Genomic DNA, 24505 nt, shown 5'->3' with positions numbered 1-24505 from the left:
TTGGAAACACTCTCCCATTTGTATAGTCACTGTAAGGCTTGCCACCCTTACAGCCAGCCTAATGGGCTGAGCTTGCTGTTGGCTGTATTGGCTCGTTTCTCATGCCTTTCTTTAACTTTCTGGCATCAGCAAGGAGGGCTGTGCTGGGATCACATTTTCCCTGCAAAGGGCAGTGACCCTTCTCACAGACATATTTAGTCTCCATGGGTGGTCTCTCCATGGTCAGAAAGGAACACAGAGAAAATCCATTAGGCGTCATATCAAATCTCTTCTGGGGTAATAGATGTCAGTGCCTCTTGCTGAGATCTGAGTCAGAAATCTGTAGCCTCCCGGAGCCGAGAGTGTGGCTGACCTCAATGGTGCAGTTGGCTGAGCACAGAGACATTAAACACTGTGCCACCTCCCTGATCATCTGGGCCTGGGTCCCGCAATGTGCAGACAGCAGTGGGGCCCAGAGGGCTGCCTCTCCCTCCCCTGGCCCTCTGCTACTTAGTGAAGTGTTCTGGCACCATGCAGTAGAAGAAGCCAGCCAGGAAGTGGGGTGGGGTGCCTGTCTGAGCTGGGTTTTATCTTTTTTGGGCTTCTGAGTCTCTTTTGAAGTGATTTAGACTGTCAAGAACAACGGTGCTTGTTTTTCATCTGGGAGGCTTCGTTCTGCTGAGGAGCTTCTTAAGTGTTAAGAGCCTTGCTGAGGTTGGCATGCTCTTTCTTCATGTGGTTCAAAGTTCTCATGTTTGACTTACTTTTGATGTGGTGGCTACAGCCAATGAAAGCCTCCCCACCCCCACCCCCAGCCCCAGCTCAAAATTATAAACCCAGAGTTTTTGGTTTCTGTCTTCAACATTTCTTCTCAGTGATGTCTTCTGAAAGTTGAGAATATCACTTCCTTAGTTGCTCCAAGGAGCCACAGCACTGGAGACCTTTGTCATTAATATGGGGCAGTGGGGTGCAAAGGAGAAGCCTGGAAGAGAGGAATTTGGGGTCATCTTCCTGGGCAGGAATTCCTGAGTGAAAAATAGGTGGCAGGAGCCAGGACAGAAGCTGACTGTTTTTATGCAAAGACAGTCCAGAAAGAAACCTGGCATGGGGTGTCCCTAGCCTTTCTGGGGACAGAGCTTCCATTGTCTCCTCTTGAAGGTCACCAGCAGCTTCCTAACTGTCAAACCCTAAAACTATTTTCTATTCTCTGACTCCTCAACCCCTCAGCTTTGCTTCCCGCTGACCACCCCCCCATCAGGAATTAATGCAGTAGATACCAATGGTGTGTGTGTCTTGGCTTGTGGCACCTCATCGCGATTAGAAGCAGGTGCTGGTGTCCCAGCATCTGTGCATACCCATCCCTAACTTGTCTTATCTTTGTGACCCTGTCAGTCATGCTTCTCTCAGGGGCTCAGTTGCCCCTTTTATTAGGTGGAGACATGTCTGGAAGCCCAGAGGGGAAGCAATTTTGCTCGGGCCAAAGACACAGAATCTTTAAGGTCAGCCACGGAGTTTAAAGAATAAGTAACTAATTGAAGGAAGAAGGGGCTTGCTCGGTGAAGGACATTCTGTGTGAAAGGAAGACGAGGTGTCTGAGCCAGTACTGAGTGAAGCCACCCTGTGGCAGGCCTGGGCTCTGCTGCTGGTGATGGGAGTGCAGGGGTCATGGAGGAGCGGTGAGAGGGGAGACAGGCTGGAGTGTGCTGGGAGGGCGTGAGGGTTGTTAAGGAGTTTGCAGCTAACCGCACGTTTCCCAAGACGACTTGGGGATTCTGTCAGGAGCATCCTCGTTCATAAGGAAGAGACAGATTTAACGAAAGAAAGATTTCCAAGGATAAGGAAATAAAACTGAGTCAAATTGTACCAGCAGCTTGCAAAAGACTGTCAATAAGTAGACACTGCACCATGGCTGCAGCCATCAGATTATAACTGTCTGCAGACTTCCATGTGTAACAAGTTTTTTTTTTTTTTTTTTCACTTAAAAAAAAGAATGTAGAGCCAGAGCCACAGATCTTTTGGGGTTGTTGACTTTCAGTATTTGAGTCTGGTTTTGTGTGTTGATCACCTCAACACCACCTATACACACCAGAAGGTTCCAGTGGCTTCTGATTGCCTAATGTACAATGTTCAGACTACTCAGAATGATTTACATTATGCTCCCCCCCTTTACATTCTTCCCTTGTGCTTTAGACTGGATGTTGTGTCCTCTCAATTCGTATGCTGAAATCCTAACCCCCAAGATGATGGCATTAGGAGGTGTGGCCTTTGGGAAGTGATTACATCATGAGAGTGGAGTTCCCATGAATTGGATGAATGTCCTTATGAAAGAGGCCAGAGAACACCCTGATCCCTTTTGTCAGTTGAGGACATAATGACAAGACTTCCATGTGTGATTCAGGCAGCAGATCCTCATTGGACATAGATTCTGTTGGCTCTGTGATACTGGACTGCCAGCTTCCAGAACTGTGAGAAGTGAGTTTCTGTCATTTATAAGTTACCGTATCTGTTAGTTGTTAATAGTAGCCAGAGCAAACTTATGCATACATCTTGTTGTTCTTCTCATAAGCCCTGCTCTGGACATATTGAACTCTGCAGCTGCTTGAACATCCTGTGTGCCTGCTTTGCTCTGAGTCTTGGAAAACAGTTCCTTCTTGTTAATCTCTCCTCAGAATCCAAAGCCCTTTTGTTATGATACCTCCTCTGAGGAGTCTTCATGTCACCTGTCTCACAGGCAGTGTGACTTTGTGGTTCTTGCATAGTAACCTGTGCCTATATTTGTGATCAAAACTCCTCTTTCAAGTTGTAATTGTTGATTTAAATGAACATCTTCTTAAGTTGTGAGCTCCAAGGGCAAGAGCTTCTTTCACCCTCATATCTTTAGACACATAATATGGAAAATAAAATTGTTACTGAATTAAAGAAGAGTAATTCTACACAATTAAGACACATTGTTTGCCTCAAAAAGATATTAAGATGTTTTAAAGGCTTGGAGACAGCATTTACTCTTGAGTGTTTGGTATGAAAGAAAAGAAAAAATCTACCTGAAGTTACTAAATAAAGAATTTAGATAGAAAGTGTCAGTTTTGACTTCGGCCAGTGAGCAACTTCCTGCTTCAGAACCAACTGATCTGTGACTAAAAATTGAGATTTCAGAACTCTATCTTGCATCTCCCAAATCAAATGCCTAGCAGACAAGACCTGAAAGTCAGAACTGTTAACATTTCCCCTGATTTCTGATTAGTCTTAAGGTTCTTGAGAAACTTTGATCCTGGCCAAGTCTCTGATCAGTGTGATATTAGCAGGCAGAGCATGGAAAGAGAGATTGAGATGGAACAGTGCAGTGTTTATGGTTCAAGAATTTTCAGCAAGAACCACTCTCCTGAAGGAGCTATATACTACATAGTCCATGAGAGGAGAGCAACTTGACTTTCAAATTAAACCTCTCTTCTGTTTCCTTCCCTCTGTGATTTTCAAAAAATTATAGAACAAGGAACAGGGCCAAGAGTTTCTGAATGTCATATGATGCTTCTTGGACATTGAAACAAGGGCCATCCATATACATGAGCAGTCAGAACAGCTTGATAGAAGAGTGAATGTAATTAGAAGAGGCCCCACTGCAGAGGGGTTAGAGAAGATCTGCGTCTCTCGATTTGCAAACAGAAATACATAGAGCACTCAGCAGAACCCTGAGGAGCAAGGTCTCCTGGGGTTTGGCCTCCTTCTGGTTTCCAAAAGCGAACCATACATTGACAGAGGGTTTCCATCAGACTGTGGACTCCCCTCAGACTGGAGATGACTGGCAAGGACTTTAGAGTTGTGATGGCTTCTGTGTCACTCAGGTGTTACAGGAAACCAAAATTTTCAATTGAATATGGGAGTCTGGGGGTGGTCGGTGGTTAAGGACACCCAGCCAATCTTTCTGGTTCTTCCTTGGGCTGTATGTGGGAGGTTGATCTGTTTCTAGCCTTGCTCACCCAGCCTGCTCTTTCCTTCTTTGGATAATTGCTGAATTATCGTGGAGATGGAAAACTCTTGATTGTGAGGTTGCAGGTAACAGAGAGGTAGACCACTGTCCTCCATTGGATGGCTTGCTGATGGGTGATACACATATTGTGACATCATCATCTGGGGATAAAACAGACAGTGGTGAATGCTATTTCAGGTCGTGGTGTAACTGCAAGAAGACACGACATCAACACATAATTGAAGCTGGGCTTCAGAGAGTCCTAAACTCTCAAAAACTAAAGGCAGAGACATAACTGAATATAGTTACCAAATGGGTAAAGGAAAGATTAGGGATGTGCGAGTCTCTGATGAATGTGGAGCTGTGACCTATTTTCTTATTTTATATTTTAAAATTTTTAATGAGATAGAAAAACCTTGGAGATGAAATTGACCTAGAAACAAAGGAGGATGTTTGTTGCAGGTGATTTTCTGTCATTTCCCTCAATCCTAAGAGTTGGGAAGACAATTTTTTGTTTCCTTCATGTGTGTATCCCTTAAATTTTGTCCTTGAAAATAAGATGGCTTTAGCTAATACAGGATTCTAATCTCATTGTAAGGATGCAATAATGAAGCTGTAACCTTTGACAATGTCAAATCTGTAAGATGTGGCAAGATGCAGTTATTAATATTTACTGTGCTGGTACTTTCACACTCAGTTGCCCTGAAATAACCTTAGAGAAATCACTATATGAAAGCATTTTATCTAAATGATTACTTACCTTGTAACATTTTTAAAGTTTTACTAATACAATCTAGCATTAAGAAATAGGCAAATGTTTCTCATAAAAAATGGATAAAATATCTTGTAAGTCTTGAGCAAACTTCATGTGTGTCTATCAAAATATAATCATCATAATAGCAAACAATTACCCCCCAAAACAAAAATTAGGGGTGATTATATTGAAGTTTCATTTTGGCTGCAGGGTTGTTAAACCAAGCATATATAACAGTTTATTTTTTTTTCCCTGCACACATTTGGGGATAGACTTACCATATGAAACAAACCAAGTACACAGTATTATCTATTTGTGATTTAGCACATCTCTTATATCCTGATTTGAATAAGCAGATGTCCTTTTTTCCAGCTATTCCCTAAAGTAAATAAACACTGACCCCAGCCAGGTCTTCATGACAATACAAGACTGAAAATCAAGACTGCTGTGGTGTTTATGCCTCTTGGATTAGTACAGCCCAGCTTCCTGTGTAAGCAGTGTGTCATGGCTGTGAGTGACTTTGGAACATAACCTACATATGACCTGGTTTATTAAGGATGCAAGGACTTCCTGATCCTGTGGCCACTCAGAAAACTCCTGTGGCCACACACAGACAGGTAACAGCCCTTTGGCTAGCCTGTCCCACTTCTTACCTCAAAATTACGTTCCCATGTTTGTTACCGACAAGGCCTCTAGGTACCTGTTGTATTGCTGTTGGCCATGCCTGAGCCACCAGGGCACACTGATACATCATGTGGCTTTTCTGCTGTGATATGCTACTATGGGTTGAATTGTGCCCCCTCCTTAACCTACATGCTGAAGCCTTAATACCCAATGTGACTATCTCTGGAGATATAATTTGTAAGAGATAATCAAATTTAGATGAGGTCTTAAGTGTTGGGCCTTCATCTGAGGTAACTATGGTCTTGTAAGAGAGAGATTTCTCTTTCTTCGCCATATGAGCACACAGCATGAGGGTAGCATCTGTAAACCAAAAAGAAGCTCTCACTAGAACTCAGTCAGACTGGCACTCTGTTCCCTGACCTCCAACTTCTGAAATTGGGAGAGAATAAATTTTCACCCTGCAAGTCACCCAGTGTATGATATTTTGTCATAGCAGCCAGAACAGACTGACAGAGACCTGAATCTTGGTAACAAGTGTTGCTGAGAGGATAATTTCTTCTAACTGAAAGCATCTTATCCTAGGTTCATTCCCCTGTATTGAAGAGAAAGCAACTAAGCCAATAGACAAACGGAGGCACAGAACACTCATGTAATTTTTCCAGCCTCAGACATTCAAATCTAAACCTCACAGTCCCAGAGACCTCTAGACTTTCCTCTCACATGGGGCTCCTCCAGATGACAACGCAGCAGGCTGATCTTCCCCTGCGGATGGTGTATAAGGGCCCTTGTGAAGGGCCCTGGTGATCAGTGGGACCCTGAATGTTGGTGTGCATGCAGGATTGTAGAAGGAGGTGGAAGTATGCAGGTACGGGGCGCACAGCCTACTGTGCTCCCTACGCTTTCCCCAGGGTTCTGTCTCGGGGATGCTGAGGGGATTCAGTCTCTGGGCTCTGACTCAGTCAGATTCCAAGGGTTTGGGAGTCAGCTCTTCACCTGAAGCTCGAACAACTTCGTTAGTTTGAAATCTGCAGCGCACCTGCAGATTTCCATTAAACTGCCTGCTGAATCAGGAATAATGATTCTCAGGGTGTGTGGGGGGGAGATATTATTTGCATTTGAATTAATGTTGAGTTCGGAGTCACAGATTCCTCATCAAGAAGGATTTAGAGCAATTGCAGATATCCTGGGGATCTATGACCAGCTCATTATTTTCATCTCACAGGGTAGGTACTAGAATTTTTAATTTTTTTCCAGTCTTCTTTCCAGAGTTTGGCTCTTGTTATCCCCATGATCATAATTATAATAATTTTGAAACATCAGTCTGCTCAGATATCAAGGTGTTGAATGGATAATTTCACTTTAATGAATTTGTCTCATATGGGCTTATTTTCCACATCTGTCCTAAGCTGAATAGCTAACTGGTTAATATGAGAACTGTTCCGTTTCATTAGCTTCTCCCTGTTGATTTCCTTGAGGTGGAACTGATGTATTACCAGTTGCAAGCCCTTGTCGGTTGTTTCCCTTAAAGCAAATCATAGATCCAAATTCTGTTCTAAGGCACTGATGCCAATGAAAAAGAATAAAAAAAAATGAAATAATCTGATCACCCAGATGAACTGCAGCATTTCATTTCCTCAGTGGCTTCTGAGAGATTAGCAAGTACTTACTGTGGACGTCATTAACAATAGTACCTGAGGCCATTTCGGGCGGGCTGTTCAGGAAGGCCAGGCAGGGGTGGTGAGGGCAGAACGGTGGAGGGGAAAGAGGTTTTGGCTGGAGAAGTCACAAGGAGGGAGGAGATGGAAAAAAGAAAGGATTGGGTCATGGGAGAGGAACCAGGAGTCTTTGGTAAAGGTCTTGAATTTGAGTACAAAAATTCCCTGCTTTTAAGAATCTCTGTTGACTGTTGTGTGCGTAAGGAGGATATTTGGGAATGCATAAGATAAAAGAAATGTTGGTGGCTGACTTAGCCACCTGGAAAGGGAAAGGGCATGCCATTAATGAGCTGTAAGTGCAGCAAAGATGAAGTGACCAGTTAAAGCACGCTGGGCTCCGAGAGAAAAATCTGACGAACACAAGAAAGAGGAGTATCGTCCCTCACAGCAAGAAGGCGGAGAGCAGTCCATGACTCTGTGTTATCAAGGACCTAAGCCATTTCTGTCTTTCTGCTCTGATGTTCTTTTGGCACTGGTTTCATTCTTAAGCTCTTCCTTCTCAAGGCTGTGTAATAGTAATTAGCAAAATTAATGTTGTGTGCTTCCTTGCTCAGAGGAAAGGGGAGGTTCTCTCTTCATTTATTTTTATTTATTTAACTATCTATTTACTTATTTTTGGCTTTTTGAGACAGGGTCTCATTTGGTAGCACAGACTGGACTTGAAGTCACTATGTAGCCCAGGCTGGTCTTGAACTTCTGTGAGCCTCCTGCTTCAGTTTCTTGAGTGCTGAGATTATAGCCATGCATCATCACATCCAGCTCTCTCTGCATTTATGAAAGAAAATTTCTTCACCTACAGTCTAGTTGGACCAATTTAGGTCTTGTCTCACCTCTGGGCCATGACTAATACCAAGGGAAAGTTATAAATCATCAGTATAATCCTGAGATGCAGAAACAATCACTGCCAAGAGGAATGGATGACCTTATTCTTGCACAAAACAGTGTCCAGTCCTGGACTGGAGATGGGGTCATTGTTCTGAGTGAAGGGTGGGTGTGCAGGGATGAAGTGGCTGCTGGGCATGATTATGCACCCCTATAATCCCAGCATCTGGGGGTCTGAAGCAGGAGGATTTCCATGAGTCTGAGGCCAGCCTGGGCTACACAGTGAGTTCAAGCCCAGCCTGGACTACATACATAGCGAGATCCTATTTCAAAATGACAACAACGAAGACAAAAAATTCAAAAAATAAGACAAAACAAAACAACAGCAAAAACAAAAAAACAGAGTAACAACTAGAGGAATGAAGAAGAAAGGCCTAGAGTGTGCTAGTTAGCTTTCTGTTACTATGGCAAATTACCTGAAGTAATCAATCTGAGAGGAGGAAAAGGAAGAAAGGTTAATTCAGTTTATAACCAGCAGATGTATCAGTTTATAGCACCTTAGCTCTGTCACTTTGTGATGCCCAATACATCGTGATGGGAGAGTGTGGTAAAGGAGGTTTGTTTACCTTATAGCAGCTGGGGAGCAAAACGGGGAAGACATGAAGGAGCTAGAGTCCCAAAATCTCCTTCAAGGACACATTCATAGTAGCCTAGTTTCTTTCTACTGTTTTCCAACTACTAGACACCCCGTTACTTTCTGGTAGCGCCATCAACTGGTATCCAAGCCTTCAACCACGTGGGCCTTTAGGAGGCATTCAGGACCCAAGCTATAATATGAAGCAACAGTCCCTACTTTGTTAATCTGTACAAAATAGAGTTGCTATGAACAATAAAGATTTTAGCTGATGTCTACAGACCCCAGAATTAGTCTTCCTTTAAGAATTTGAGGTCAGGTCCTTTACTCAGTTGTTTATGAATTATACAAACAAGAAAAACATGAAACAAAGAAAGAAAATGAAACCAGAAAATGGAGAGCAACATTGAGAACTCAAGCAATTAGAAGGAGTTGGTATGTGGGTGGAAGGCCGTATGCACGGGATGTGGTGGGTGTTTCACAGACTCCAAGCCGCACCAGTCTGCAGGTAGGGGACAAAGCCAGGACCCAGGTGTAGTCTGTGGTACTCCAATACCTTGTGGACTTAATGAAGAGCCTTCTTAGCGAGTAAAACTACCACGATGGCATTAGACTCCTTTGTACATTTTGTTAATTTTTATACTCTGTTTTAAGCATGCTTTTTATTTCTCTAATTACTCAGAAATGTTTCTTAATTATCCTTTTTATGTTCTTTTCAGTTCATCCTTTGGGATTAATAAATAAGCATTTTTTGTTGTTGTTGTTGTTAAAGCTTTCACATGCATGAGAAAGAGCCACCTTTTCCCAGATTATGACACATTGGATTACCAGGGTAAAATTTTAAGTAGCTGTGAAATGGGATTGGCTGGGTGTGAGTGGAGCCTCGCAGTGAGTTCAAGTGGGATATGCCTAGGCAGCACCTGTGCAGTGAGTCCTGAAACCTGAGTCTTAGGAGAACACAAGCTTTACATTTGAGCTCAGAGAAAGGCAGCAGTGGCAGGAGAGAGCTGTCAGTGTCAGAAGAGGAAAGAGTTTACTGTCCTGAGCCAGGGGTGCAGACTGGCTGAAGGGGAAATGACTCGGAGGACAAAGGCAGAGCACAGAGCCCGGTGAACAGCCAAGGGAGGGGAGGACAGTGCTGTCCTCTTGACTTTTATGCTTCCCCAAAGACCCATCACTGCGCTGTGGTGGAACCTTTAAAGATGGATCATGGGACTCTGGCCTGCTCATCATGCTGTTTTCATAGCTGTGAGCTCTGTCACATAGTTGTCATGATGTGCTCGCTGCCTCACCTCTGGGTCAAGACAGGCAGATTGGTCATAGGCACATAGTAGGACTGCTTAGCCAAAATTAATATTTTCTCTTAAAAGTTGGTTAAGTTGGATATTTTTATGATAATTAAAAGCTAACTGACACAGACAGAGAGACCCAAGGATATCCAGGGTCTTGCGGTCTGAATCCTTTTGTATCTTTATGCTTCTAAAGTGAAAGCATTGATTTGGGGAGCAGGACCACGCATGTGTGGCTTTCTCCCAGGCCCACCAAGTCCTATTAGACATGTGTAAACAAAGGCGACATTGTGACCAACAGGAAATGAGCAGCCAAACTGGTCCAGGGAGAAGGAACTCCTGCTGGGAAGTCAAAGGAGTTTGGAGGGTGTTGATGAAGGGAAATGGAAGACCAGGAGAAGAATGGAAGATATTGAACTAGTTAGTGGTGACCAGGCTGCTAAGGTTAGTGCCATTCTAACTTCCACTCAGTTGGTGTTGGGTGTGTGACATCCCCCATGTCTCACCAGTTTGTTGGGGGATGGAGCCAGGGTCCAGGTGTGCTCTGTTATATTCCAGTACCCTAAGGACCTTAGATATCCAGTGAGAAGAGGGGGCAAAGACTGAACCCCCGATCCCCTTGGCCACATGAAGAGCTGTCTTGCTTGATAAAACCAGCTCTCTAGTATAACATGAGAACTGCTTAGTCTTACCTTCTTTGTCCTTTGAGACTGACAAGACAATCCTTCCTCAGGGCTTCCCAGGCATGGTGATATTACAGGATGGTTCGCAGCCTCCCCAGTCTCTACTAAATGCCACTCACTAATATCTTTCCTTCCCTTCTTGTGACAGCCAAAAGTATCTTCAGGATACCACCCAGGTCTCCAGCCCCATCCCTGAGATGTAGCTATTACTGAGGCTGGGGTGTGAGTCTGGCAAACTCAGCTCCCCAGTGGGCACCCAGCCATTGGCAGGGGCATCAAGTAATGGGCAGGAGAATTGATCCATAGGCAGGACTCTGGCAGGTGTCCACCTTCACGGGCACTAAGGATTCTGTGTCATTATCCTACCTGTAAGGCAAAAGATGACTTTATGAAAAAAAAAAAAAGGTTGGCATAGACCCATGAAACAGATGAAATAAAAGACAGGTGTCTCCACTGCTCAGCTCTGGCAGAGGTAACGAGTCCCACACAGAATACCCAGGCATGTGTCACAATTCAGCCTGATACCTACAAAGTTTGCTTCCAGGAGTAACTAGCCGAGTGCTGTGGAGGCCTCGAGAACTATTTTATATTCTACATTCTGTCACCTGCATACAGTATTCCCTCAGGTTTGAGTGACAATTTAAATTATTATCAACTAAAATGATTAGCCTTTTAGTGTAGCTGGTAGATATATCTAGGAAAAAATACTTTAATGGCTTACCAGGATGAGTAGGAAAATCATTTGTTTAGTCTCTTCTTTTAAGAAATCATTTGTAATGAATTTACTTTGAAGGAAAGGAATTCACATTATTTTCATTTACCTTGGCCTTGAGCTAGAAATCTCTTCTTGAGGCTGACTTTTAGTTCTTTTTACTGTTTCATAAGTCAGGCGTCACTGAGGGATAAGTCTCACACCAGGAAAGAGAGATCTTTTTGGATTCAGTTTGTAGATTTGTTAAACAAGTTTTCAGGGGTTTTGCTTTTGCAGTCTGGAAACAAGAGGAAAAATAATGCTTGGCATTTTATTATATGGTTATTATCCAAAGAATTCACTTTCCAGAGTTTGTCAAAAAGAAGTTCTTAAACTATGGTGTAGCATTCTCTCTACATCTACTTACCCTCTAAAAAAGATGTCCCAAAACTGGACCCTGCAAAGTAAAGGTGACATTCGGTGTTTGTCCCCACAGGAGGGCATAGATCTGATTGGAGAAACTGAGCTACTAAAAGACTATAAAGTCTGTGTAAGTGAAAATCTTCTGTAATTCTACCCAAGAATTATTCACATTTATTTCTTTTCAAAGTAGATTGGGAAGAAGGTGTGGTAATGGTGTCATGGTAGCTATTTTGGTGTGAGAGCTTCCCTGTCAGTCGCCACAGGCAGGGAGCTTCTGCAAATCCTGGCTCGTCTTGGAGGTGAGGGAGAAAGTAACCACTGAGGTGGTTTGCACGTAACATGCATGGGGCCTCAGGAGATGGTCAGAGCCCTAAGCCTCCATCTTCTTGTGAGACCTTGGCTCCAGAGTGAAGACATAAATAAGTAGATAGCTGAGGAGCTCAGAAGAAAAGAATTGTCTGTCATACACAGGAACCATGTTAGAGAAGATCTCTGCTTATTATCAGTGATAACAATAATTAAAGGGCTTTGGAACCTCAGTGGTCACCACTGCACTGTTTAATAGTAATTACTGGGTAATTACATATTATTATGGCAGAGATATATAATTATATAATTGTTATTATTAAGTATGATGTTGGCCACTGTGGTTCCAATCCCTTCTTCATTTGTGGGCCCTCTTTGGGAATGGTAATTGAGATAATAAGGGACATAGTAGAGAAGAGGGAAAGTAATTGGGTGAGGGTATGTTTGCTTGGCTCAGACAGAACAAAGGCCAGGGAGACAGAACCTTAGGAATCAGTGACATTGGTGCTGGAGTGGTTTGCGTGGCATCTTTGGCTGACCTGGGAGATAATTATTCTCAGAGAATTTCTGGCACAGAGTGTTCTGGCTTCATTTTGTTCCATTGCCTGTGCCGAGTGCCTGACTGTTTCATTGCACCAAGGCAATGAGGGTGATGTCCCTGCTTTGGTCTTCACGTGAGACTGCAGGAGAACGGGATGTGGGGAGAGAAAAAAAGAGGATTACTAAAGAAACCTGGATCTAGAAGGCTTCTTAAAGCTCTGCCCGGGGTGTTCGTTTATTGATTCTCTCAGCAGTGCTCCGAGAGGAGGCAGTGTGTTCAGATGGATAGAGCCTGAGAGACAGAGTGTCACACCCAAGTGGCAACTCTTGTGCCGTGTGGTCCTAGGGATGGCTTCAACTCTCTTCGTGTACCAAGTGAGGATAATGACCTTCTGCTTTTGAGGTGGCGGGGAGGATTGGACACGGTGCACAAAGTACCTGCAGCAGCGTACATGGCGTGAGTGTAGAGTGAATTCGGGCTGCCAGGAGAAGCCGCAGTAGACAGTGTCTGCCTTTCTCTCATGAGAGACCTAGCCTCAGAGATAACTCGAAGCCACCTCGGGCCACCATAGCTAGGACAAGGCAGAACGAGGTGTAAGCACAGGTCTTCTCACCTTGGTGCTAATCAGACACCAACAGACTCTGGTGACACCTAGCAAACTCCTCCTGCATAGGCTGTGCAGTGACAGTAGAACCTGGACCTTCAGCACTGTGTTTAGCTGAGGCTTGTTTGCCTCTGTCTTGAGTGTTGTCCGGGTCACAGGGAGGGAGTTGCCAGGCAATGCCTGGGGAGTTTTCCACAGATGGTTGGACTCTGTAGGAGAACAGGGTGGGTTTGGGGGGAAGAGCAGAGCTGATGAGGAAAGGCCGAGCTGGGTGTGTGAGGTCAAACACTGCTCACCCTGCAAAGTTTTCTCTCTGCAAAGCTGAGGTGATTGTTATGAAGAACAGTTACGGCAGTTTTCAAAATGTAACTAATGCCTCAACTCATAAATAACTCAGTTTCTGATTCACAAATGCATACTCAGTTGGAAAATGATCAGAAAGATGCGCAAATGAAGGTTAAGAAGAGATACACCATTAAGAACAGGATAAGGTCCATGCTGGTGAATTATCCTAAGATCACTCTTTGCGGAGAGAAAAGCATTCAAGATTAGGTGGATGAGTGCAAAAAATAGAGGATAGCAAGTTTATAAAATTGAGTCTTTAAAACTAACTTTTAAATGTTTCAGTTTATTCTAAAATACTTGCATTTATTGATTTGTATCTCTTTCAATAGAAAAAAAGTAAAAAGTGAAGCCAGTCTCCAAGTGTGGGTAAAGTTATATATAGTCAAATAAGGCTCTTAAAATATAGTTTTCAACGTCATACCTCAGTGATACACCCATGTTTATAGCAGCACAATTGGTAATAACCAGATCTTGAAAACAGCCCAAGTACCTATCAATTAAGGAATGGATAAAAAAGATGTGGCATTTTTACATAATGGAGTACTACTCAGCTATAAGAAACATTGCATCAAGGTTTTTATAAGTAAATGAATGCAACTTGAGACCATACTCATAAGTGAAATAAATCAAATTCACATGTGTAAATACGGCATTATCTATATAGTATAAAAAACTGAGAATTTATATATGTTCTAAAATCTACAGCAAACATTGTGTAAGGATGAGAAACTGTCCAAAGGGAAAAGTAATTGGAATGAGGGAAAGGAGGAAAGAAGGAAGAAAAAAGGAAAAAAACCCCATAAATTTGTATATTATATATATATATAAATACATATATATATATATATATATATATATATATATATGACATCTAAACTGACTATACTACTAATCGTATTAGTTATTGGAAAAGAACAGTTAATACTCATGATTAGATCAGTTTTACTTGTCTATATCTATTAATCTAAGCAACTCTCCTGAAGGTGACAATATGCAATATTACAACCATTGTCAAATTCCTATCATCTTGTTTTGTAAACCTGTAGTGTTACTGTATTTGGTTTCTTGTTGTTTGTATCACTTTTTGTTTTTCTTTTCTGTGTCTTTTTAATCTTAAATTTAAAAATATGGTTTTCATTTCCCTCTACTAATGCTTCAATCTCTAGACTCTGTGATAAACATGAATTTTTCTCTTACTTTTGATCTAATATGTATACAAAAATATCAGTCTCCCCAGAACCAGAGCACCAATGCCACAGTTTATTGCAAGATAAGGTGGGTGTGAACAGGTGATATACTTAGGACTGAAATGTGTAACTGGCCATGAGTGGAGGATGTTGAGGGATGGCGCAGCCATTTGGGGTAGATTAATGCAGCCACATGTGAAGAGTGATGGGTTTTCTCAAGTAGCATTTGACATTTGGTGTCTCGGGCACATCTGAGTCACTTTGACAGCACTGAGTCATAGTGTGTCAGGTGAGAGAGTCACCTCTGAGCTACCACTGTGCCCAGGAAGAGGTTCCTTGGCCTCAGGTGAGTTTCGCTTGTGTTTTCCTTTGTGATAACCATGGGTAGACTGTAGGAGGATGGGCTCCATTTTGCTGACTGACTGCTTGATGTTCAGTGACCATGTTAGAGGTATGGCCATTACAGTCTGGGGCCAGCAGTAAGAAACTTGGGTTCTTCCCTTGACCTACAGTTAGGGTGATCATGCCCTTTACCATTCAGGCCAGGACTTTTGCTTTAGAGAGTCAAGAGGGGCCCTTTCTTTAATGACTAATATGGGAAGACATGTGTTAATGGGACTTCCCAGGGGCAAAATGATAGATTCTACAATGTAAGCCCCTTCTGCTTTTTGAGTCTCCATTCAATTAAGAAAGAGAGAGAGAGAGAGAGAGAGAGAGAGAGAGAGAGAGAGAGAAAGAGAGAGAGAGAGAGAGAGAGAGAGAGAGAGAAAGAGAGAGAGAGAGAATCTGCTATATCTTTCTCAAAGGCTTTTAAGCCTGCATGAAATAGTAAATGTGGAAAGTGTTTTGAAAACAAGGGATCATTTTACAGATTTACCGGTTATTTCCAGAAGCCCAAAAAGGAACCCAGAGACTCAGCAATAATTCATAGTGCTAAACCTTGCAAACAAGCACTAAGAGTTCCAGTTTTTTATTGCAAATAAACGGATCCATTGTTAATCTCTTAACCTTTGTATACCTGTGCGGCCAGTGCCATAGATGGATTTGTGTTTTGGTATAAAAAGTGACAGCCATTCAAAGCCCCCATTTTCCTCTCTTGATCAGATAGTAGAAGAAAGAAAATAAGTTTCTTACTAGCATTCTGAGACTCCTAACAACAGTCACAAGAATTCGCATCTGAAGCCAGCAAATGACATCTAGCTTGAGGTTTTAGTGTGGTTTTTAAAAACATCTGAAGAATGATTAGTTTTCTGCAAGCTTCTCTGTCTCTGCTTATGACTATTTTGGTGGGCTCTATGAGGTACTCAGTGAAATATCGTTGCTTTGGGGCTGTCTCGTCTCTTCATAATGCAAAGCCTATATAGGTTTGCCTGAGCTTCTGTTGTGAATTAAATGATCTAGACTCAGAGATACAAGCTGGGAAGTTAAGGTCAAATATATACGCACATGTTAGGAAACCTGTTATAATTACATGGTGGAAGCATACTATCTTGGGAGCCACATGTTGATTAATGTTAATTTTAGGGTAAACAGAGGGGGAGAAAGACAGGAAAAGCCAGTGGCCTCCAAGGCTAAAAATATTCTTGAGTTGAGACTCAGCATCTATGGGATACAACCTGATAATTACCTCTGGATGGTGATTACTTGTTCTTATATAATTAACCTTGGGGTTCATCTGGACTGGCAGGGTTACTGTCCTGGAGTGGACCAATCACTGTGACTCACAGACCACCAAACTAAAACTAGAAACATTTGCATTCTCAGTGATTTCCCACTGCCCATTTGGGACAGTGTATTCTCTCTTGTGTTACAGGAGAGATAGTTTATTTGAGGCCAAGTCTGTTAGGAAGGTAATCACAGTGGTGAAACTATAAATTCTTGTCAAGGGGGATGTGATTTGGAAAAGAGGCTCGAAGGAACTTGCATCTTCTTTTAATTAAAGCTGCTTGAAGAGCCTTTCCATCCTAGAGTCCTTGTCTCAGTCTGACTTGGGGAAGCCCAGAAAAGAAAATGTTAATCAGCCCTTCAGCATTCTGGTGCTGATTAGTGCAGGCTGAATCCAAAATAGACAGTGAGAGACCCAGGGCAGCAAAAGAAGGATATTAAGGCTGTGAATGTGAAGTGAAATTTAATGCTTTAAACTCAAACTGTGTTGAAATGAAATGGAAGTGCAGAGTCGGGAAGAGAAGAGATTGGTGTGCTCATTTCTGTCTGAGAAACGAGACTTGGAGAGGCTGGAATCGATGGAGCAGATACTGGTTGTTTCTTGTAAACAGCCATCCCTCCCTCCCATCCTTCTCAGCATGACTGTGCCTCCCCAGGAGAGCCTGCCTCCTCCACATTGCTGTGCACCTCTGAAGGTGACCAAAGTCATCTTCGTTCTTCTTTGTTTACTCAGGCAGGAGTGCGTGGAACAGTTTTACTCAGTGATGTGTGAAAGAATGTTTGCTGGCAAATGGGGGCACCGGGGATAGGCTTTTGATTTGCTTATAAAAAATCATCACCAACCTGGGGATGTACGTCAATGTACAACCCTTATCTACAGGACTCAATCCCCAGTACAACACACACACACACACACACACACACACACACACACACACACACACACATCTCCAGGAAGAGACCAGGACCTGCAGTTTCTTCTGGCTAAGGTGCCAGTGCCTGCCACCTTGCATCTGTGAAAGGAATTAGCATAAATACCTGCCAATCTGTTTGAGCATGGCAGAGCTCAAAGACAGAAATTTTGCCCAGTTAGGATGTCAAAGAGCCCATGAATTATATGCTTTGGAACCATCCTGCCTTGGAGCCTCTGATTATATGAATAACTCCCTTATTGTTTATGGTAGTTTCCTCAGAGTTCTTGTTACTAGCAGTTGAAAACACCCCAGCCAACAGAGTTCTTTCCTAGGCAAGTTATGTATCTTTTTTTTTTTTTTTTTTTTTTTGTGGTACTGGGAGTCAAACTCACGACCTTGCGCTTGCCAGGCAGCTGCTTATGCCACTGAGCTAAATCCCCAGCCCCAAGTTATATATCTTTTATAATAAATCCATTTGTCCATATTGGGAGCCTTGAATCCCTATGAGGGTAAGTTCTGAACCTCCTCACACTTCTTGGTAGACAACACATAAGTTAACAATAAGAACTATGATAATCACTGACATTTGTTTAGGGTATGCATTTCCCAAAGTACTTTTACACTGACCCCTTTGTAACAACTCTAAGAAGAGACAGATGAATATTATTATTCCTTTTTTCAAGATCAGAAAATTAACGCAAGAAAGTAAAATGACTTATGTGACATGTCTAGTGACATGTTGTTAGAGCCAAGATAAAAGACTGAGCCTGGTAAAGAGAAATGTTTTCACAGGAAGAAAGAGTAACAGTAAGAAAAAATAAAAAAGATGGACTTTGGAGGCCACTGGAAATGGGTTTAAATTCCCACTCTACCTCTCTTAACACTAGGATCTTAGACAAGTCACTTAACTCTCTCCAAACTTTGACCTCATCAGTAGGATGATAATGATAGGACTGTTTAATAAACAAATGAGAAAATATATTCAGCATTTGACATATCACAGACGATCTTCTCGTAAACACAGTTTACCCTTTATGAAAAAAAATTATAATAACTCTGTTCTTGCGTTTTTTTAAGGGCAATATGGGCAACCGTAAGTAAACCAAAGGCCAAAAACTAGATAGAACTGATTATTTCTAGAAATTGTTCAAATTGCAAAAAGAAAGGAAAAAGGAAAGAGAAGATTAGCAATGAAAATGGTCCTGGCCGGTTGGTAAGCCTAGTGACATAAAACAGGATGCCACGAGAGGGCTGGAAATTTATGTGGAGATGAAACTAAGGACATAAAAACAAGGAGCAGGCAGTGGTCAAGTATGGAAGAGACAGAACCGGGGGCCGTAATAGTAAGCAAGTTAAACATTACTCAGTGTCACTTTGTTCTTATTAAGACACCGGCCTTGGAATTCATAAACAAGCACCTCGCGTGTGGGAACGGCGCTGATCTTCCCCCTTGACTGGCCTCGGTCAGCCCTCCCGGTGCCATTCTCTCCGCCCCCATCCCTTCAGTGAGATGGACAGATCAGAGAGAACTTTGAAGAAAACTGAAAGAGAAGGCAAATGAAGCTGACTAGAGGTTTGGAGAGCAGGACTGAAGGAAGGGCGGTGATTTCTCCTGTACAAAGGGGCAGCCTCACTGCCCTGACACTCTCAGTGTGGCAGGGGTATTTGACAGAAGTCAAGAACTGTCTTTCTCCTTCTACGTCCTTGACAGGGGTCTGCAAATATCAGGTGCCCAGTGCCCATGTGCTGATGGCGATACCAATTTTAAATGCCTTCTGAAAATCCAGTGTGAGTATTATAAATAATTTTGTGACAGCAAGTAGTAGAGAATTTGGAATTTAAATCATAAAGTCTTCTTCTCAGAGTATTCTGTAGAAAGCCTTGCACATAAATTTTATTTTATGCTTGTGTATTTAAGCTCTTCAGTGAGAGAAATGAGAGAAAAATCAATATTTAAAAATACACAGGTAGGTAATTGGGTTTCTGGATTTATGCCCCTGCTTTGCCATTGCTAGTTCTGGAATATGGACTTTCATTAGTCTTACTGAGCCTCAATTTCCAGTTTCTTGATCTGTAAATTGGGAATAATAACAGGACGCACCCCTATAGAGTTTTAACGTAATTAGTTTATTAATACTTAACCCTGTGCTTAGAATTTCCAAATAAGTCAACAAACATTACCTATCATCATGAAGTATGCAGAGAGGATAAATTTGTTCATTTTGGGAGATGCCTCAGAAATTACCTAACCTTAAATCGGATCAGTCATTTGGTATCCTGGTCTGCTCACTCACAAAAGATGCATTGTTCCATGCTGAGGCATATTTTTCTGTGACTTTGTGCCACCCAGAGTCTTCTCTCCTGGCAGCTTCTGTTCCCACCTACTTCCAGCCACCCGAGGAAGGAAGAAAAGTGACTGGTATTGTCACGTGGCCCTACGTGTCCTATTAGTAAGGCAGGAAATTGTACCTCCCTTGCTGGCCCCGGATGGGCTGCTTTCCTTGCTACTATTATTTGTTGGAAGGATTTCCACTGAGAGACACGAAGACCAGGACTCAGTGGTGGGAATCTGTAGAGCTGGTAGGTCGGACAGCTTTGGTGGTTGAGGTCTCCATTAGCACTGGCCACGTGGGTCTCCAGAAAGAGAAAGTCAAAAGAGATCTGACAAATGGAAGTTTGCTGTCAGCTGCCTCCCAGATCCCTGCAAACTGCCCGTAAGCCTTGCACATATTCTGTGACAGCCCATGCCTTGGGATTTGGAGCTACTCTGAGCTGTTTAGTACTTTGAAACCAAATGACCCCTACAGTGGACACTGGCCCCATGTCTTTGCTGTCAAACATGAGAAGCCACTTAGTAAATGTTGATAACGATGAGAAGGATGTCGATAACGAGGAGAACAGGGGCCTCCATGGAGAACCCACTCTAAGGTCTCATCTTCTTAGCCACTATGGTTCTCTAGAGAAGCTGCCCAAAGTGGCTGAATTTTCAGCATCACCCTGTACTAAGGGCCGGTAAACAACGGTACCATTAGCTCCTGTCTCTTGGATGAGAGGTGTAACTTTTGCTGCAGTTTCTACACCTCTCCTCCCAGTCTACCATTAACTCTTTTACCCCTTCCCTTCTTGTTTAATGTTTTCTGCCACAGCCTTTGTTATCTTGCTTCTATTATTCAGTCAAACACTAGCTCCTTCAATCTATTTATTTTTAAATTTACAGTTCCATTAATTATCATAATTAAACTACCTTTAGCAGTTAAAAGAAGTAGAATTGCATCTTCCTTGGACATTTGGTTCTAAGGTCAGTATATGAGGCAAAAATTGAACACCCTCAAAATTCCTATTGCAAACCCTGGAAGGTCAAGGCAGGAAGACCCTGTCTGAGTTGGGCTTGGGCAACTGATTTAGAAAGATTCTTTCTCAACAAAAACATAAAAAAGGATTGGGAATGTGGTTCAGTCTGAAGGTCCTGGGTCTAGTCCTCAGTAACACACACACACACACACACACACACACACACACACACACACACACAATGTAGAGGGGAAGAGTGTGCAAGTGCAAGTGAGTCTTAGGGCCTTATGTCATCTGAAAGAGGGTGGCAGTTTGTGTGCTCTGTGTATAGAAAGCTGCACAATAATACTTGTGTATATGTATTTAATCATACACGAAGTATTGTGGAGTATTTGTAGAGTTTTAAACAAAATAAATTTCCTGCTTCCTCTTTTTCTTTTAAATTTTATTTCTCTTTTTTCCCCAGCAAGTAAGGAGATCTTTTGCAAGTGGAAAGAGGATCAAGAGATGGAGGGAGGAAGGAGTGAGTGGACAGAAAGATGAAAAGAAATGATGAAAAAGAAAACAAGAATTGAAAAGCTCTGGAGACAGAGCTTTTGCAAATGGGAAGGGGACCTTGAGGACGGAGCAGGGAGGAAGAGGAGCTTTACGGGATGCCAATGAATCACACTGTGCTGTGAACACGCACCACCTCCCCACGATAAATGTAACCCTTACGTCCTGCAAACATGTTTGAATAAAAATAAAATTTTGAAAAAAAAAAATAAAACAAAAAGAAGTTAAGTGGTGTGCACGGGCACTGTCCTCTCCCGCACTGTCTGTTCCTGACCTCACCATTCCCGGTAGGGACGAAGTGTGGGTTGTCTCTATCCTGTGTGGAGAAGGCTCCATCACAATCCTTTCTCTTTGGCTCTTTCCTGTAGATACTTCTCCAGCCCCTCAGGCAAACACACTCATCTGAGACCTAATCAGAAAAAGGAAAAATGAGGAGCTAGGAAAGAAGATGCTAAAACAGTCAGTTATCTACTGGGGACAACCTCTCTCAGGTGCTCTGGCAGAGACAGATTGTAAAGAGGAGGGCAGAGCCGAGGGGAGGGCGATCGGAAGCTGCCGTGTCCTGGAATCATTTTACCTGCAGTCCACGGCGTTGAGAGGTGGGTGTTAAACGGAGACAGCCTCTGGTTCTTGCTACACATGGCTGAGTTTCACATCGGAAATTGGCGTTCCCTCTGAAAACGTCAGCCTGCCTTTCGAAGACCAGTAATGACATCCCCAGGAATAAGAACGCTCTTGTGCCCATGGAGAGCAGAATGGCATATCTGTGTGTGCCTTTAAGCTCTGAATTTGGCATAACTGACTTTTTAAACAAAAATCGCCTAGCATGGTTTACCATATGTCTGATGAAACCCTGTAAAAATGAAGCACAGATCTTTGCCATTCGCTCTTGAGGAAATGCATCTGCGGTCACATCTCCAAGCTATTTATTTCCTTTTATTTTAGCTGTGCCCAATACCATCCATCCAGATGTACATCAGATGTACAAGTAAAAATGGAAAATAATTTCTCCATCATTTGAACATTAACATTTCATTTGTAACACGGAATGGATAAAATGTTTTAGAAAGTAAGAATATAGAAAATTCAGGAGAATACTGGCCAAATGCAGCTTTAAAACTTACAACCTGATCTGGGGTTTGGAGATGTCTTTTGTGCCCCAGACTCTTTTGTGCCCAGTGTCATCTGGTGAGCCCCAGTGCCACTCACTCACTATTTTCCTGACCTGATCTGAAGAGGAATAACTCTACCTAGGTCATCTTCCTTGACACAAGATGCTCAGAGGAGCAAGAGAAATAAATGCTAAATAGCAAAAGCAGTTCACGAGGAGTGTCTTCTGCACGGTAATATCACACGTCAGTGTGAGCCTGGCACCTGGCTTGTTAGTGACTTTCAAGAGCACTGCCGGTCAGTGGTTCTGAAGCTGCTACTCTGCGAGCTTAACCTGTGCCCCCACACAGGGTAGATGAAGCAAATCCAGGAAGCGCCTCCCTGCTCTGAGGTCAACAAGTGCCCCTTTGTCCTTTGGGAATGGGGTAGTGAGGATGCTGGGACATTTCTCTAGAGGCCCTTCTTAGTGACTGTGGATTGCTGCTGCCTGTCCTGGTCTTTTTAGCAGCTTTTTAACTTCCCATCTTCCTGTGTGGCCTGGCAGCATCTCTGGATTGGCTGGGCTTTCAGTGTCCCGGGAGGCCATGCAGCTCCATAACAAAGAAGAGGGCACCTTATGCTGCCAGTGTCACACAATAGACCGCCCAGTGTCCAGGGAGCAGTTGCCCTGAGGTTGGCTCTGTTGCTGCTCTGGCTTGCCAGCCTCCTTCATGGAGAAAGGAGTCTTGGATTCACACCATATGCACGGCCTGGCTCTGCCTGTCCACTCTGCTGGCTCCTACAACATATGTGGGCCTCTTCTGAGTTTATGGGGAGCTGCCGTTAGCTCCAGAGCGTGTCTAACCAGCTAACTAACTCCCCTTCTGCTGCTGCAGGCCGCTTGCAATTCTGGCTGAGCAAGGAGACCTTAAAACTTCCATGAGTCCATACTCTCATTTCAGAGCTAAGTCGTGAGCGAGGCTGGGAGCTTGATCACAGGCGGCCTGTAAAGCTGGCTTATCCCCTACTTCTATGGGTGGCCGAGGGTGGTAATGACCCATGACCTTCTTTCTCCTTGAAAGAGCCATGAAACATACCAGGTAGGCTGTGCCTGTCCCTGGCTGTGCCTCTTTCACTATTACCACCCTATACACACACACACACACACACACACACACACACACACACACACACACGTGCGCGCGCGCATGCATGCACATGTGCACACACATGCACACACACACGCACACGCATACGCACACTCTTCTGGGAATGTGAGGGCCTGTGACCAACCAGTCTTCTTGGGCTGGCATACCAAAGTCCCAAACTGGGTGGCTTCAACAACAGACGTTTATTTCTTCCAGTTGTGAAGGCTGGAATCCAAATCTAGGCGTGGCTGCTCCCGAGGCTCTCTCCACCGTGTGGAGATGGCGCCCTGCTCGCTGTGTCCTCACATGGCCTTTCCTGTAGGCACGTATATCTCACATCTCTAATCTTAACTCTTCGTCTCATGCAGCAGCATCAGATGGGCTTAGGGCCCACCCTAACAGCCTCCTTTAACTCAGCTACTTAAAAGGCCCTATCTCCATATAGTCATATTTAGAGGAATTAGGGCTGGGGCTTCAACATTTGAATTAGGAGGAGACACAGTGCAGCTGCGGACAACCTGCTTACGCACCTCAGCTTTCTGAAACTCCCCTCACCTGTCCCAGAGAGTCAGGGCTTCCAACTCTGCAGGAAACCACTGGCCACCCTGGGAAGCAAGAAGGAGCCTGCTCCCCGTCTGCGTCTCCAGTGGCTATGGACAGTAGTAGCCCATCTCACATCACAGGCTGTCCCCTTGAACTGTTTTTATCTCAGTCCCCCTTGAAGGGAGCTGAAGTCAGAAAACAGGACTTGTCCCGCTGGTCTCCAGCAATGCACAGATTCTCTCAGGTCCACCCACTGCCCCACCTGTTCTGTCAGTGGCGCCTCTCAGGCCGCTGTTCCTGTTACTTAACCATGGTGATTGCTGTCATTTACTGAATGCCTGGCATGCACCGGACTGACTCAGTGCTAAGATCTTAATGTAAATATTTAATGGTTCCCACAATCTATTGAGATCCCTTGTTACTCTCATGTTACAGGTGGGAGAGAAAAGATTCCAGAAGGCTAAAGGATCTATGTGACTTTAGGACTTCTTCCTCTTCTTCTTCTTCTTCTTCTTCTTCTTCTTCTTCTTCTTCTTCTTCTCCTTCTTCTTCTTCTTCTTCTTCTTCTTCTTCTTCTTCTTCTTCTTCTTCTTCTTCTTCTTCTTCTTCTTCAGAAACCCTCAGGCCCCAGGGAGGATAAGAAAAGCCTCAGTAATCCTGCTAGCCTTGCACACCCATGTAACTGTGTCCTGGGTCTCCCCATCCCTCCTATCCTCTTTGCCTGGCCACTTGTTTCCTA

The 24505-nt window shown here is 43.4% G+C and overlaps 1 long non-coding RNA gene across 2 annotated transcripts in view; it reads left to right on the top strand.

Annotated features, from left to right (window-relative positions):
* The window catches only part of LOC111753708 (uncharacterized), a 41467-nt gene extending 20284 nt beyond the window's left edge, over positions 1 to 21183 (top strand). For both annotated transcript variants that reach the window (XR_010041788.1, XR_002788502.2), the window contains one exon: positions 20898 to 21183. This is a non-coding gene — a long non-coding RNA (uncharacterized LOC111753708). The remainder of the gene's footprint in view (positions 1 to 20897) is intronic.
* The last annotated feature ends 3322 nt before the right edge of the window (positions 21184 to 24505 follow it).

This window comes from Cavia porcellus, unplaced genomic scaffold (assembly GCF_034190915.1).
Source record: "Cavia porcellus strain 051 isolate PalLab524CR breed Dunkin Hartley unplaced genomic scaffold, mCavPor4.1 scaffold_21, whole genome shotgun sequence".
NCBI classification, from domain to species: domain Eukaryota; kingdom Metazoa; phylum Chordata; class Mammalia; order Rodentia; family Caviidae; genus Cavia; species Cavia porcellus.
Note: the sequence above shows the minus strand (reverse complement) of the source record. Positions and strands in the feature narration are given on the sequence as shown.